A 5,844-nucleotide genomic window follows, 5' to 3' on the forward strand; every position below is an offset into this window, starting at 1 on the left:
TAATTTCCCTATGAAAACTGTACATTGTTTTTGTTTTTTTTGGAAGAACCTGAGCTTTCTAAACCTGAGTTTTTTTTGTATGTCCACTTCAGAAATACAGATTTGGAGCTCTAAATACCAGAAAAATGGTATTGATGATATAGGGATTTATACCAAAAATTTTTTTATTTTATGCACAAAAATGTAACTGTTTTGGAAAGCCTCAAGTGTCACGAATGTGCCAATACCAGATATGTATAGTTGTATGGAGATTTCTGACTCCCAGCAGTAAATGACCAAATTTCAAAGAACTATAATAAAATATGGCATTCTTTAGATTCCAGAGTCAACATCATTACACTAGGTTTACCCAAGAAAAACTATAAGGAAATATATTTTTCTCATTTTCGCCAAATCCAAAAGGAGTAACCACGTCTCTCTACTCCTAATAATCAAACATCAAAGCTTCTCTGAACTTTGTGTTTTCTATACAAATTTGTAAAAATTCTGAAAAATCACCTCAAAACTTCCACTTTGCAAGTTTGTATCTCCAACATAGCATTAGGTACCAAGAAAAAACATCCTAAATAGGAATGCCAGGGATCCACTGTTTTATGACAATTGAGCATCGGATTACCAAAGTATCTAGCGTTTAGAGACCCCAACATGACGTCAGCTCATACAAATTGTCCTGGAAGTCACTTCAGCTACAGAATAATCATCACATTTACTGCATTTTTTGGCTTATATTATATTTATAGAAACACATAAATATATGTTGACCTTCCAAAATCATATATTTTTGGAAAAAACACAGAGTTGTATCATTCGGCCCTACAGTTGAGAGAAACCGATATTGGGGAGGTGAGCGACTCCTCCCATTCCTCATCCTCCAATGGACTTATATTGTTTTTCCACTTTCCCTTTAAGGGCACCTATCACAGCCACAATCAAACATATATTAACAATCTGAACAGTACAACATAAACACGTTTAATCAAACTACATATACAGTTTTTTGAAAAAAACTGCAGGTTTTAAAAAATCCCTTACTTTGTCAAATGGGTTCTTTCACTGAGGGAGTCCATACTGAGACTATAACAGAGACTATAATATGCAAATTTCAGGAGCATGCTCAGATTGTAACACTGCTTTGAGTATTCTACCCAGAGTGCCTTGTTTTAGTATCCTCCACTAAAAGTATAACAAGATTTCCCTATCTTGTCCCCTGCTGGTGATGTCATTATGCAAATGAAGGGCACACACTAACTGTCAGCAGGTAGCAGCACTACTGAAAAGCAGCTAACACAGAGGTTTGGCTGATTTGAAAATAGCTTAGAAGGGTTGATAAGCACAAGGAATTTCAACTGAGCATGTGTGAGATTTCAGAGCTGCAGTTGGCTGGGAAGATATAGGTAGGAGGAGTCAGTGAAATTCAAGATGCCTGCCTCAGCTAGAAATGCAGTGGAGATAGGGGAGATCTTGCAGAAGGTATAGTGAGCTGATTATTTACATTATACCAACAATTCTAACTGTTTTAGAAATCTGATTTCTTGAACTTTCACAAAGTGTATTTACTTAGGAAATTATATTAGTTATGATTGGTGCCCTTTAAGGGCGTCTAGTGGTTTGTCTTGGATATAAGGCCTTTCGTAGAGCCCTGTGCTAAGTAAACTGAATTGTTTGCTGACTGTTTTGTGATGTCAGTTGCTTTTTTATTTGGGTATACTGCAGCCACTGATGTGTGGGTAATTGGAAGTTACACCTCAGTGTTTCAAAGGGGACCACTGTGCCCTCCTAGCACACACATCCCCAATTGTGAGAATCCCACACCTTTCCCATATGGGGTTTCTACGCAGTTAAACTATACCTGGGAAGCACAGATTACCCCACAGGGGGATCTGGGGAAGCAGTTTATTAACCATTGTGAGTTGCGTGGTTTTCCCCCAACTTAAACGCATGTGAAGCATGACTTGGTTTTGATATGCAGGCTTTGCGGTTTCTTAATGAAAAGCCATTGAAATGGGGTTAGTGTGTTGCCTAGCAGTAGCTTGTGGAGTTAGTACAGTGAATGATGTATTGTCCCCTCAACCCAGGTGGTTAAGTGACTTAGCTGCACTGCCAAGTAGTACAAAAAAATATTTGGGAAGGACATCCCCCCTTTTTTTGGTTACAATTGCCATCAGTGGTAGTACATTTACATTATAAAATTCAGCAATGGGCAACTTAATCACCTCTCCTAGGTAGGTGAACTGATTAACCAGTGGAAATGGTGAGTTCAGCAGTGCAGGTTGAGTGTCTACCTGTAAGATATTGGCTTTGGAGACCCTAGTGACTAGTCCCGAGAGGTGTGCAAATCTGGTTGTCAGTTCAACTAGGTTATGTAGGTAGGGCACCCAGTCTACCAGATAGGTTAGGGTGTCGTTGGCATATAGCTGTATGCACTCTTCTCTGTCCCCCAACCGCCATCCTGTAAAGTCTGAATGCTGTCTGATTGCTTGAGCAAATGGTTCGATAGCTAGGGTGAAAAGGAGAGGGGACAGCGGATAGCCCTGCTCTTGCCTCTTTTTGAGCGGGAACTGTTTGGAGCCAGAGCGATTTGTTAGTATAGCTGCCTTAGGGGAGTGGTAATTAAAGAGATACTGACACCAGAAATTAAACTCTTTTTTACATCTATCATAATATTGCCTTTGAAAGCTACTTATAACTTTGCCATAAAGTATTTGCACAATGCTTTACATTACCTATCAGGCTGAGATGGGTCAGGTTGGCAAAACAGTCAGGTTAAAAAAATTCAACTAACAATAACTTACAAAAACAAACCTCTCAGCAAAAAACGATCAACATGACTTATTGGTAACTCTTAATATACATTCATATTTTAAAATGTAGTTTTTTAGTGATAGTATCACTTTAAGTTGTATCCATTTACGATAGCATGGGCCAAAGTTGAAGCGTTCTAAAACTGACCACAAATATGACCATTAAACTGTGTTGAATGCTTTATGTCTAAGGCTGCAACAGCTTTCTGACCATAGTTGTCGTGTTTAGTGGCAAGGTTTAGCTAGAGCCTCCTAATGTTAAGGGCTGTTGCTTTGCCTGGCATGAAGCCTTTTTGGTCCTCTGCTAAGGATGACCTCACTTATTCTTTGTGATAGCATTTTTGCCAATATTTTAATATCTGATGACAGCAGGGAGATAAAACGGTAAGCGTCCATGTGTGTGGGGTCCTTACCAGGCTTGTGTAGTAGCACTTTGATGGCTTCATACAGTATAACGAAGGGGTAAAGTATCCTTCTTGCATGGCGTGTTGCAGCATTTGGAGGAGATATGGTCCAATGGTTTCTTGAAACCTTTTATAAAGTTCAACAGGGAGGCTGTCCGGGCCAGGGTTTTTCAAGGGTTTGCCTTCAAAGAGCTCAGTAAGGGTAAGGTCTGCTTATAATAGTTCCCTATGTTGTTAAAAAAACCTTTTCTTTCTTCTGCAGTTGCAGAATTCTTAGACACGTATATTTCAGTGTAGTATTTAGTCAGTAGTGCCATTATTGTTTTGGGCTGTCTGTGTCTGACCCCTTGTTGGTCTATTAATTCTGTTATAACTGGAGGAGGGTTTTTGGCTCTGGACACATAAGCTAAGAGCTTACCAACTCTTTCCCAGTGTTCAAAGAAGTAGGCCTTAGTGAATAATAGTTTACGCTTACCTTTTAAGGACAGATGGGTGGAGTCATTTGCTTGGGCTGTTTAGAGGTTTTGATAGTGCTGAGGTATAGGGTTTTGTACTACCTCAGCCTCAGATTATTATTATTATTATTATTATAAACATGTATTTAAATAGCACCAACATATTTTGATCTAGCTACCTTATTGGCTAGTTGGTCCTCCAGTTTTGAGTTACGTTTAATGGCTGTAATTTCACTATGTAATAACCCTCTGGTATATGCTTTGAAGGCTTCCCATACCGCAGTATTTGCATTTATTTCAAAGAATAAATGCCCCAGGGGCCACTAGTTCTCTGCTTCTGTCAAGGGGCTGGGGAACAAGTGGGGACGGAGCATCTTGAAAATCTGTGGCACTTCAGTCCTTTTATTCACAGATCGTGAAACACAATGTCATTCTAAGCAACTTTCCAATTTATATTCATAACAAAATATTTATTTTAAAGTTATCTATCATGTAATTGCTATTGAAGTCAGGATCCTGTCTAACACTGGTCTTGACTGCAGTTACATTTACAAAGAGCTTTATAACCATTGAAAATGTATGAAATTTAAAATAATTAATGTACATTGTAAAGTTGCTTACAACTACATTGATTCACTTCCAGCAGTTAAATTATTATTAAAATTATATTAGTGTAGGATCCTTTTAACACAAGTGTGCTGTCCCTATTGGTGCAACCAGTCGTGGGAACCCTAGAATTACCACCATGTTATAAATAGTTGTAGAACCAGGGTTCCACAGTGTCAATTGGCACACTCATACATGAATCAACAGAAAAAGCAGGGGGAATTCAATAGCAATTGGTGCAATTGTATAGAAGTGCAAGGAGCATAATTGGATCCATTTTATAGTTTATTGTTCAAAAATTCAGTGTCCTCATTTCTGATGAGGGATCTCCCCCCCCTCTTTCATTTGTTAAAAAAAAGTCCATAGCTTTATGCATAATTTAGGGAAATTGAATATATTCTTGAAGAGTATGGTGACATATGCACTACTGCTTAGAAAGAGAATAGAGAAAATAAGTTTGCCTATATCATCAGTTTGGTTTTATAATTAAACAAAGCTGAGAGAATAATCGTAAAAGGATAGGACTCTCACATACTGTATATAGTTTTGGCTCCTTGCCCTTTATTACAAGTGACAGTTTGACTGATGTAGTGAATTCATCATTTCGGAGGGGTGGGGGTGAACTCTCTTTTTGTCAGGAAAAAACTACAGGACCCAGGCCATTTTATAAGCTTGATAAACAGAATGAAAAATATAACTACCTGAGCTCTCAATTCTAAAGAACTGGCCATGGTGCTGAAGCTCTTAATAAAACCAAAGCCATAATATCTATGCACATATCATAAAGAGGGAAACAAGATTATGACATTATTATGTATTTATTATTTCAGTATTACCTGAAACATGTGTATTGTTACACTATTTAAAGACAATCTTTGAATGCAAGATTGAAGATAAAATTTAAATTGTCTCCGGGTTTTGCATTACTGCATCTAGATAATAATATGCTTTCTTCAACTTCTAAGTCAATGTCTATCTCCCATGAAAATGAATTACTTACTACTTATTTTCTAGCTGCTTCCAGGAAAGCTGTACTTAATTTTTGGCTACAAAAGGAACCCCCCTCATTATTGGACACCATTTCTTATATGAATCAGCTTTGCTGGCAAGAAGCCTTAATTATTAAATCTCAAGGAAGTGATTCTAAAGATTTTTTTAGGCAGATTTGGTCTCCTTATTTTGAAATATGCAACTCTAAAACTGGTGATCATATTATGCGGTTTCTTCAACTGATCTATCTGACATTCCAGATTTTTAGTGGGCTTTTTCTTTCTTTCCTTTATTATATTTGCATCCACTGACTTTGTTAGTTAGTTAATTTTTGTTAGTTCTTGTTAATTTTCTAATATGGTATACTTTTTGACAATAACATACTATTTAGTCGATTGTACCATTTTTTATTTATTTATTTTTCTCTTCTTCTGCATAATATTTGCTGTCTATTGATTTTATTTGTTTATTGTGAAAATCAAATAAAATATTTCAACACAAAAGACAATCAATAAAAAGATAAGAAAATGTGAATGAATTCAATTTGTAAAAAGTTGCAAAATAAACACACATAAATACCGGTTGAGA

The sequence above is a fragment of the Xenopus laevis genome, chromosome 3L (assembly GCF_017654675.1).
Source record: "Xenopus laevis strain J_2021 chromosome 3L, Xenopus_laevis_v10.1, whole genome shotgun sequence".
In the NCBI taxonomy this organism is placed as follows: domain Eukaryota; kingdom Metazoa; phylum Chordata; class Amphibia; order Anura; family Pipidae; genus Xenopus; species Xenopus laevis.